Source organism: Canis lupus, chromosome 23, assembly GCF_048164855.1.
Source record: "Canis lupus baileyi chromosome 23, mCanLup2.hap1, whole genome shotgun sequence".
Lineage (NCBI taxonomy): Eukaryota > Metazoa > Chordata > Mammalia > Carnivora > Canidae > Canis > Canis lupus.
The window spans coordinates 25327753-25338644 of NC_132860.1; the positions used below are offsets into that span (position 1 = coordinate 25327753).

General features: G+C 49.3%; 1 long non-coding RNA gene across 1 annotated transcript; it reads right to left on the reverse strand.

The window, feature by feature from the left end:
* Positions 1–9865: 9865 nt before the first annotated feature.
* LOC140615568 (uncharacterized) lies at positions 9866–10852 on the reverse strand. Its single transcript, XR_012016081.1, has 2 exons — positions 10708–10852; positions 9866–10044 (listed from the first exon to the last, which is right to left on the reverse strand). It is a non-coding gene; the product is annotated as an uncharacterized lncRNA (long non-coding RNA).
* Positions 10853–10892: the final 40 nt, after the last annotated feature.

Here is a 10892-nt window from a genome sequence, read left to right on the forward strand (position 1 = left end):
GCTCGGCGGTGCCCAGGTTCAGCAGGCGGACGCGCACTGGCCAGGCCCGGGACAGCGGCTCCGCGGCAGGCGGGCGGCGGGGGGCGGGGGGCGGCGCGGGGCGGCGCGGGGCGGGCCCGGGGCGGGCGGGGGCGTGCTCTCCTGCAGGCCCGCCCCGCGCCGCCCGGCCCCCGGCGAAGCCCGGCCCGCCCCAGCGCCCGGCTCCTCCCGGAATAACCTGTTGGAGGCGGCCGCCGCACGCCCCCGGCCCTGGCCCGCACCGGTCTCCGACAGGACCCGGCTCCGCGCCAAGGGTCGGGGCTCGGCCGCCCCTCCGCCCACGGGAGCCTCTCCCGCTCTCCCCGCCCGCCGGTGGGCGGGCCCCGGACACGCAGTTGCTCAGGTAACCCAGGCCTGCGGCGACGGCGGCAGGAACTGCCCCGCCCGGACCTCCGGGCCTCGGCGCGGCTCCACTCGCCTCAGCTCTAGGGCCGGCTTGGGCACAGGCCCCCGGCACAACGACCGCAGCCCCGGGCTGCGGGAAGCCACCGCCGCCGGGCCGGGCCGGGCTGGGCCGGGCTGGGCCGGGGGCGCGCTCCCAGCCCCCCACTCCCGGCCGGCTCTCAGGCTCCGCCCTCCCGCCGCGCCGCGCAGCCAATCAGCTTCCTCCTCGCTGCAGTTTCGGAACCTGCGCGCTTAGGCACCCGTGCGCAGCGGCCCCTGGCGGGCAAATCTGGGTGCTGCAGGCGGGACTCGCGCTCCTGGGAGGCCCTGCCCCTTTGCAGAGGGGTTGGGGAGTGAAGCTAGGATCCGCCCCGAGGCAACCCTTTAGGGACTGCAAGTGTTTAGGGAGGAAATGATGCCAGAAAACAAAATGAAACGTCCAAAACACTATAGTTAAAATTGCCCCACACACCACTGAAGTCGGCTAAAGGACTCCATCTGCCTTCCTGACCGCCCCCTCCGCCTCATTCAAGGGAAGTCGGATGCCCTCCCTTTAACTGTCACAGCTCATTTTCCTACCTGCCCCTCAAATCCCCTCCCCTTTGAGGTTTTTGTGGGTAGGGCCTTGGCTGGTTCCTCTCGGCCTCTCTCCCAGCTCTCACTGTCGCTTGGAGGAGGTGTTAGCGACTTAGAATGAGTGCCCCAATGAAGAGAGAGCCGCGCCTAGGCCTCCTTCAACAGAGCCTGCATTTCCTGTTCTCTCTCGAGTATGCTGTCAGCAGATCTTTACTAAAACCTGCTCTGTGCCCTACCCTGTCCTTGGCATGGGAGGTAGGGGAAGGAATTAGGCCCAGTCTCTCCTCTGGCTGACAGTGCTAAGCTAGCTAGCTACCTGTTCTGAGAGAGCCCTCTGAAGACCAGCAACAGGGATTTGCCCAACAGCTGCCTGGCTTAAGGGCTAGGCTGTTGATATAAAAATACACTCCTCACGTCATCTACTACCACTCTCTCCCCTCTCAAACTCCAGTCACACTGCCTTTTAAGTTCCTCAAACACACTGAAACTTCACCACCACCACCCCGCCTTTGTATCTGCTGTTGCTTCTGCCTGAAACACTCTCCCCTCTACCTCCAGCTCCTCATATAGCTGCCCTTTCCTTCTTCCAGATACAGTTCAAGGTCTCCTCCTCAGAAACTCGCATTTCTGACCAGTGCCTCCAGTCCAGAATTGGACCATACAAAGGTCTAGCTCCCTCCACCTCGTAAGATTGAGTACTCAGAGGCCAGGGGGATGTGCCTTATTCATCTCTGAGAAAGGAGGATCCAGCCATGAGCCCTGCACATAGTACATGCTCAGTAAAAGCTGGTGAACATAAGTTAATTCACTCGACCACTAAAATATTTACTGAATAACGACTCTGTGCTGGGAAATTGGCCAAAAGAGAAGACAAGCCCCTGACCTAGGTTCTACTACACCTATCTCTTAGTCAGGGACCCTAGGCTCAAATGGCAAAGTCCGCAGATAGATAATACAATTGAGAGGAATAGGTGGGTAATAGGGAGTGGTGGGGACTGTGGCACACTGAAGAGCAGGCAGGAAGGTGGACTCCTTATTCCCAGATCATCTTTATTTTTTTTTAGAGATTTTATTTATTTGAAAGAAAGAGAGAGAATGAGTGGGGGGAGGGGCAGCGGGGGGGGGGGGAGAGAAGTAGACTCCCTGCTGAACAGGAAGCCTGATGCGAGGCTCTATCCCAGAACCCAAAGATCATGACCTAAGCTGAAGGCAGCTGTTCAACCAACTGAACCACCCAGGCACCCCCCCGGATCATCTGTAAAAGAAAGTGGAAAGCTGGAGTTTCATATGACATAGCCCTTTTTTTAGTACTAGCAATTAATTTTTATTTTTTATTTTTTAAAGACTTTATTTATTTATTCATAGAGACACACACACACAGAGAGAGAGAGAGAGAGAGGCAGAAGACAGAGAGAACAGGCACTATGCAGAGAGCCTGACATGGGACTTGATCCAGGGTCTCCAGGATCAGCCCTGGGCTGCAGGCGGCGCTAAACCGCTGCGCCACCGGGACTGCCCTAGCAATTAATTTTTAAAGGTAAAAAGCCCTGTATGGACCACATACACACATTTACAGTATAAATTAATCACTCAGACTGCTAGTTTGTCACTTCTGCCTAAGCCAACTTGCCTGTTCACTTATCTAAGAGAACACACAAGAAAAAAGGAAAGTAAAACATGTTTAACTTCCTTTAAACTCGACTGCATTATTTCTCTTAGCTACCACATGATTTTAGGGGTAGTGTGAGTACATAACCCATTTGATACAAAAAGCCTCATCTTGAAGGCAGGAAGTGAGGGCCTGTTACCAATTCACACCAAGAATTTGAACTGTTGGAGCATGTTGCATTTCCTGTGAGGCTGAAATGGTGACTGGGAACTAAAAATAGAATTAGCATATGGGGCATCTGGCTGGCTCACTCAGTAGAAAATGCAACTCTTGATCTTAGGGTCCTGAGTTCAAGCCCTACATTGGGCGTGGGGCCTGTTCAATTTTTTAGAGAAAGAAGGAAGGAAGGAAGGAAGGAATTAGCATATGATCCAGCAATTTCACTTCTGGATATATATACTCAAAAAAATTGAAAGCAGGATTTCAGAGAGATATTTGTACACCCATGTTCACAGCAGCACTATTCACAATAGCCAAAAGGTAGAGTCTGAGTGGACAAAGGAATAAATACAATGTGGTATATACCTACAGTGGAATATTATTCAGCCTTAACGAGGAAGGAAATTCTACATACTACAATATGGATGAGCCCTGAGGACATTATGCTAAGTTAGATAAGCTGCTCACAAAAAACAAATGCTGTATGATTCTACATACGTGAGGTATCTAAAGTAGTGAAATGCAGAGAGACAGAGAGTAGGAGAGTGGTTGCCCAGAGAGGGTAGAAAATTGTTTAACAGATATACTTTAAGTTTTCCAAGATTAGTTGCAAAACAATGTGAATATACCAAACATGACTGAACTGTACACTTAAAAATGATGAAGAAGAGAGGATCACTGAGTGGCTCAGCGGTTTAGTGCCGCCTTTGGCCCAGGGCGTGATCCTGGATACCTAGGATCGATTCCCACATCAGGCTCCTTGAATGGAGCCTACTTCTCACTCTGCCCGTGTCTCTGCCTCTCTCTCTCTCTGTGCCTCTCATGAATAAATACATAAAATCTTAAAAAAAAAATGATGAAGAAGATAAACCTTAGGTTAGGTGTATTTTACCACAATTAAAAACAAAAATAAAAACAAATGGTAAAAAAAAAAAAAAAAAAATGGTATCTGGGAACCAAAGCCACGGCCTACATAACAGGAGGAACATTTTGGTTTCCTCTCTCTGCCTCCCAAATAATGATGTAACATCAGAAAAGCCAGTTCCTGGGGCACCTGGGTGGTTCAGTGGGTTAAGTGCCTGCCATTGGCTTCAGTCATGATCCCAGGATCCTGAGATCAAGACCCACATTGGGCTCCCTGATGAGCAGGGGAACCTGCTTCTCCCTCTCTCTGCCTCTCCCCTCCACTCATGTACATGCTATTTCTCTTTCAAATAAACAAATAAAATCATTTTAAAAACAAGCCAATTCTCTTTTGTGGTTGTTTTTTTAAGATTTTATTTACTTATTCCTGAGAGAGGCAGAGAAAGAGGCAGAGACAGGAGAAATAGGCTCCATGCAAGGAGCCTGATATGGGACTTGATCCCGGAACCCGGGATCACGCCTTGAGCCTAAGGCAGACGCTCAACCGCTGAGCCACCCAAGTGTCCCCCAGTTCTCCTCTTGATCTTAGTCTCCCCAATTATAGGATTTATAAGTACCAGATTATTATTTCAGTTTGGCTTTAATATTTTACAAAACAAGAAAATCCTGAGACCTCATGGATCTTCCTGGATCTGAAGCTGTGACTCTCACTTCAGTAGCTCCTATGTTGGGTCTTAATGTGAGCTGTAGCCTCTGTAAGAACCCCTCCTCACATTATGAGTCTCAGAGGAAACAAAGATTTTTTTCTCATCTGTCTTTTTTAAACCTACACACCAAGCCCTTACCATATACCAGGTGTATCACCCTTGAATTGCTCTTAGGGCCTTTCTCCTGATATTCTGGTTGGTTAAATCAAAATTTTTTTTTCAAAAATTTTTTAAGATTTTTTTTTTTTTTTTTTTTATGATAGGCACACAGTGAGAGAGAGAGAGAAGCAGAGACATAGGCAGAGGGAGAAGCAGGCTCCATGCACCGGGAGCCCGACATGGGATTCGATCCCGGGTCTCCAGGATCATGCCCTGGGCCAAAGGCAGGCGCTAAACTGCTGCGTCACCCAGGGATCCCAAGATTTTATTTATTTATTCATGAGAGACACAGAGAGTGAGGCAGAGACATAGGCAGAGGGAGAAGCAGTCTCCATGCAGGGAGCCCGGTGTGGGACTCAATCCCAGGACTCCAGGATCACGTCCTAGGCTGAAGGCAGGCACTAAACTGCTGAGCTACCCAGGAGTTAAATAAAATTAGATTAACAATTCTCTTGCTTCTCTTCCACTCTTTGCAAGAGCTTTCACATCAAACATCTCTCTCCTTCACAAGAGCTCTACTAGATAAGACAGAAGCTATACTCATTATAGATAAACTAAGGCTGATGCTACCACATCAAGCTCTTCCCTTTGGAATTTTCTCTCTATCCTTCAAGTCTCAGCTGCAGTGAAAGAAAAGCATCCATGCCTTACCAATGGTGACAGCATAGCATGAAAAAAGTTGTGGTTGGCATAAAATAAAATAAAATATAAAATACCCAGCTCAAAAGCTACTCCTTCCTTCCTTCACCACCTTGCCTGACTTGCCTAACTTGCACTGTGCTTCAGTCCTCTGCTATACCTTAGAGTACTTTTATAACTGGATTATGATTATCTTATAAGTATCTGTCTTCCCCATTAGCTTCTGCATTCATCAGGGACTGAATTTCATTCATCTTCATGCTCTCTCTGGCTAGTACAAAGCTGGTACTCGATAAAAGAACGTGAATGATGTGTGCTCTCTATGAACTGGCTGTCATGTTTCTAGCTTTCATTCCTCCCTACCACAGGGCTTCTGGTTACCAGTAGCTTTCATTCGGAAAGTGACAGTATCTTCAGTAGAAGTGCAATAAGGAGTCCTAAATCTGCTCCCAAAAGTTTAGTTTAAAATCCGAGTTTGGGCTCTGTTAGCAGTGGCGCCCCCTGGTGTTCAAAAATGGAAATTACAGCTATCCCTGAGAAAGGGCCCTAGGTCTGGCTGGGTAGGAATGAGGAGAGAGATTTTGATTGGCTTTTAGCAATTCTTCCATGCTAGTTTCACAAAGAAAATCACCTGCTTTTCCAAAATCAGGTGTAGGATCTTAGTACGGAGGTTCATTTATTGATTTGGCATATACCAAGCACCTGTTCATAACAACCCAGTTCCTATTCGTGAAGAGTTTGGTTTTTAGGGGAAATCTGTATATGAATAGTAATTAGCAGTTGTTGTATAATGTCTTGATAGGAATTGGTGAGGGAGCACAGAGGATTAGCAAGTAACTCCCTAAAGCAATCAGAGAAAAAAAAATAAAGCAATCAGAGGATGTGCAGAGGCACACACTTGTGGGGAGTGGGAGGGGTTCTGGAATTAGATTGCCTAGATTCACATCCTGGTACTGTTGGTGACTGCTTAAACTGAATTGCTTCTGGAAAATGCCAGCGCCAAAGAGGGAGGAATTCCCAGGGGGGATTATTCCAAATGATGTGGGTAACACTCAGTTTGGAGAACCTCAAAGATTCAAAGCTGCCCTGCCTGGGAGGATTGACTCTCCTAGGAGATAGGGCAAGCCCCTTCCCCTTCCTCCCCTCATTAGTTAGTTCCTCAGAGGGAATCAGGAACAATGGATCAGAGGACGCAACTCTAGAACTCTGTTGCGTTTGTCACTTCCCCTGTTTGTTCTTTTTGCTATCTCCTGTCTTGCTCATCATCTTCCCATGTCACAAAATAGGACATCAGGCTTGTCTTTGGGGGTAGCAATGAAGAAGAGCAATGAAGGGGAGGGGCAGGCTGAGAGAGGGAGCACCAGGGAATCAAGAGGAGCCCCATCAGAGACAAAGGAAAACTCAGGTTTAGGGTTAGTCTGAAGAGGCTGAGACTGGGACTGAACAGAAAGAAGACCCTTGTGAGCCACTGGTGAGCTATAGGAGATGGTGTTTATGCACACCAGGCTAGGAAGACCTCTTTGGAAGACAGGAGGGCAGAGGTGAAATCATTTCAAGGCTTTTTTTTTTTTCCTCCTCCTTTCTGTCTCTGCCCTGCTCTTTTAGGGGCACCAAGTCATGGGCATATGAGAAATTAATGTTGTTGTACCCTAGGCAATCGGCTAGGGCATTCTATTTGCATTCTCTCATTTAATCCTCACAGTCCCACAAAGCCCGTAGTATTATCATTCCCATTTTAAAATGGAACTACATAGCTCCGCTCTGTGATCTTACAGCACATAATCACCTGTTTAAGATCTATCTCCCTTGCTAGTTACATCAGAATAGGGACTTATCTATGTTTTCACTGCTGCGTCATTGGCATGTGACATTATGCCTAGTCCAGAGGTTTTCAATAAATACGGGTTCAGGGAATGAATGAAAGTTCATGTGACTTGCCAAAGGCCACGATGAAAGTGGCACAAATGGGATTTGAATCCTGGACTGTCTGACTTCAGAACCTGTCTGATCTCTCTGTTTTACCCCCCAAAAGTACTTTCATATTTTGTCTCACTTCTAAAGGTCCCAGGGGGTGTTCTTGCTTCTCAGCTGCTTGTAAGCACAGACATACACCACCTACCAAGAGCTCACCTATTCAGAGAAAGTGAGCGAGAGAGTAGGAAGAAGAAACAGCCCTTTGGGTCCTGAGACCTCTTCCTACACTTTTCAGCTAAGCATCTTCCTCCTCTAAGAGGCCTTTGCAGACAGTCCCATCCCACTGCCTGTCTCCCACTCTTCTGTTCTTATTGGCCCATCCTATATCTGGCTCTAAGTCACCCGGCCTCTCGTGGTTCTACACATATCAATGCTTTATTATGGCAATTTTATTCCACAGATGACTCTGAAGACAAATGGATGCTTAGGCCTGCCTGTGCTAGGTCCAGTGGATGAACACAAGGATGAATCAGACACAACCTCAAAGAACTTATAGTCAGTGGGGGAGACAGATACAATTAACTAGACCACAAAGCAAGATGACCTAAATGGTTTTAAAGAATATGCTATATACATAAACCTTAATTGCCTAATTATTATTCTAAAGAGTGTATCATAGAAAGTCAGAGCTCAAAGGTATTATCTGATTTAACCCTTGTTTTCCAGTGAAGGAGTCTGAAACCCAGATAAGAGTGAGGCCTGGGTAGTTTCAGTAGCCAGTCTGGCTGAGCCAAGACTAGACTTCAGGTCCTCTGAAGCACAGCGCAGGGCTCTTTCTTCCTCCTCTGGTATCTTCACATGTAGCAGGCCCATATCCCACCAGACTATGAAATCCTCGAGGCCAAGTCAGGTTCTCCCACCTAAGCAAGCTGAACTGAGGCCATGCATGCCCAAGACCAAGAGCTTTGGAAATTCAGTCTGACTCCATGCTGCCAATCCAGCATTTTGGTCTACTGTGTATAATGTGCACCCTACTCTTACTCTCCTACTCTACTCTTAGTCTTGTGCAGAGTAAAATCCCAAAGTTGATTTTTAAATTTTTTTTGCAAGAAACTTTTTAAAAATAAGCTCTTGGGGCACCTACGTGGCTCAGTCTGTTGAGCCTCTAACTCTTGGCTGGAGCTGTGATCTCAGGTGATGAGATCAGCCTGTGTAGGGGGCTCTATGCTCAGCACAGAGTCTGCTTAGGATTGTCTCTTCCTCTCCCTTTGTTCCTCCCCCTCGTGCACTCTCTCTCTCAAACAAATAAATAAGTCTTAAAAACAAAAAAAAAAAAGTTCTTTATCCAGAATAGCAGTATATAAATCAGATAAAAGCAAAATCACTCTGGTTGAAGGGAAGGGAGGCCAGAGCCCCACTATTTTCCTCCCTTCAAATCCTGGGAGGGGAACTCTAGGAACTCAGCTCAAAAACCTTTGTTCTGAGACATAATTTTTAATGGCTTCTAGAAGCTGCTTTAGTATGTACTCCTCCACTGAACCCTGTCTTTTATGGAAACGCACAATGCTTTCTTCATCATCAAACGCCAAGCACCAGCCAGCCAGGTGTTCCTAGTAGGGTATAGAGGGGCATCAGATTTTCCTTTTGTCTTTCCTGCTCTCCTCTTCTCCACAGAGAGGAGTTTGTCCCAAGTGCTATGGGGAGGGAGGACAGAGACCCAAACTCCACGTAGGAGGATCAGGACAAGCTTACCCAGAAAGCTCATAGAGAATGAATTCACCTACTCAGTCATCTACCAGCTTGACTCTGACAGAGGCTCTATTTTGTTGTCCTATACCATACCCTCTAGCCATGTGTACTGTTGAGCACTTGAAATATGTCTAGTCAAAATTCAGATGTAGTGTGAGTATAAAACACATAGCAGATTTCAAAGCCTTAGTACAAAAAAAGAATGTAAAATACCCTATTCATTTGTATAGTGAATAATTTTATAGTGGTTACATGTTGAATGATCCCATTTTAGATATAGTGGGCTAAGTAAAACATATCATTAAAATTAATTTTACCTGTTTCTTTTTACTTTTTAAAAAATGTCATCAATAGAATATTTTAAGTTACATGTGTAGCTTACATTATTTTCATTAGACAGCACCGGGAGAGACTATCAACCGCATGGCAGAGGTGGGGTGGGTGTATCTGTGTTGTGGGAGGAAGGGTGATGGCAACCACGCAGGGAGTAGTCCTTTGGGGCCGAATTGTGAAAGTCTGAGTGGATTTCGCCTGGCAATCAATACAGGAAAGAAGGCACGGCAGAGGGAATAGAAGGGGCAAAGACCCAAAGATGTGGGCAGACATGTTGTGTTTAGGAAACTTATTCTTTTTTATTTTTTTTAATAATTTTATTTACTTATTTATTTATTTATTTATGATAGTCACACAGAGAGAGAGAGAGAGAGAGGCAGAGACACAGGCAGAGGGAGAAGCAGGCTCCATGCACCGGGAGCCCGACGTGGGACTTGATCCCAGGTCTCCAGGATCGCACCCTGGGCCAAAGGCAGGCGCCAAACCGCTGCGCCACCCAGGGATCCCGGAAACTTATTCTTATAGCATGATTTTTTTTTTTTTTAAAGCATTCGTTGAATGTTTACTTTGAGCCGGGCACCAATAGCAGGCCTTTTACATCCATTCTCATGTTATCTCCCCTCTACAGGACGAAGGAGAGGTTATTCTATTTTACCAAAGATAGAACTGAGGCTCAGAAGGTTACGCTATTTATTCTTCCTTTTTATCTGGAAAGCCTCTTGGAGACAGGGAGCCTGTCCTAAACGCCGCACGGAGCTGCAGCTGTCCACGTGGTAGGCGCTCAGAAAGTTTGGGTTGAACGGAGGAAGGCTATCCGCCCCTTCTGGAGCCGTCAGAGCTCCTGAGCAACACCTGGGTGCAGAAGCAGCAGAGGGCGCCCGCGAGCCCGTCCACCCAGCTGTCCCCGGGGCGCCGGCAGGATCTTGGGCCTGGGTGCCGCCCTGCAGCCCTAAGCGGTGGCGCGCCCGGCGGCGAGGAGAGAGAGGGCGAGGGCGAGGGCGAGGGCGAGGGCGAGGGCGAGGGCGAGGGGAGCCCTACGTCCTCCGCCCGCCCCGCCCCGCCCCGCCCCCTCCCCTCCCCAGAGCCCAGCGCACGGAGCAGCCGGTTGCGGAACGACGACACGACATCCTGTTTTTGGGGCCCGCGGCTCGGTCGGCGCCTCTGCTGATCTTGTCTTTCCCCGGGTGCTGACGCCAGCTCCCCTGCCCCCAGTCTCCGCACCCTCCCCAGGGGTCTGGGGCCTTCCCACTGCTGAATCACCACCACTGCGCGCTCCGCTGGGGCTCGGGGCAGGGGTGGGGACTGTCCCAGCCGGACCCACTCCGGCCAACCCGCAGGCTGGGCCAGCGCTCCCTCCCTGGGCTTGACCGAGGCGCCCACCGTGGGGCGCCGGTTCTCAGCATCTTCCCGCGGGGAGTGGGTGGGGCAAGATACGGGGAGGGGGACAAAAGCTTGGGGCCCCGGCTACGGCCTCGACTGGGGTGGGGTGGCACGGAGGAGACGGGCAGGACTGACCTTAGGAGACCTGACTTAGGGGCCTCCGAGGCAGAGGGCCGGGGTTAGGGAGCCCAGGGCCCGACCCCGGACCGCGCCGGGCAGGTGTTGGGGGGGAGACCCCGGCCGGGGGGCCCGGGCCTCGCGCACTTCCCGGTCCGGCCCGCCCCGCCCCGCGCCCCGCCCCGCGCCCCGCCCCGCCCCGG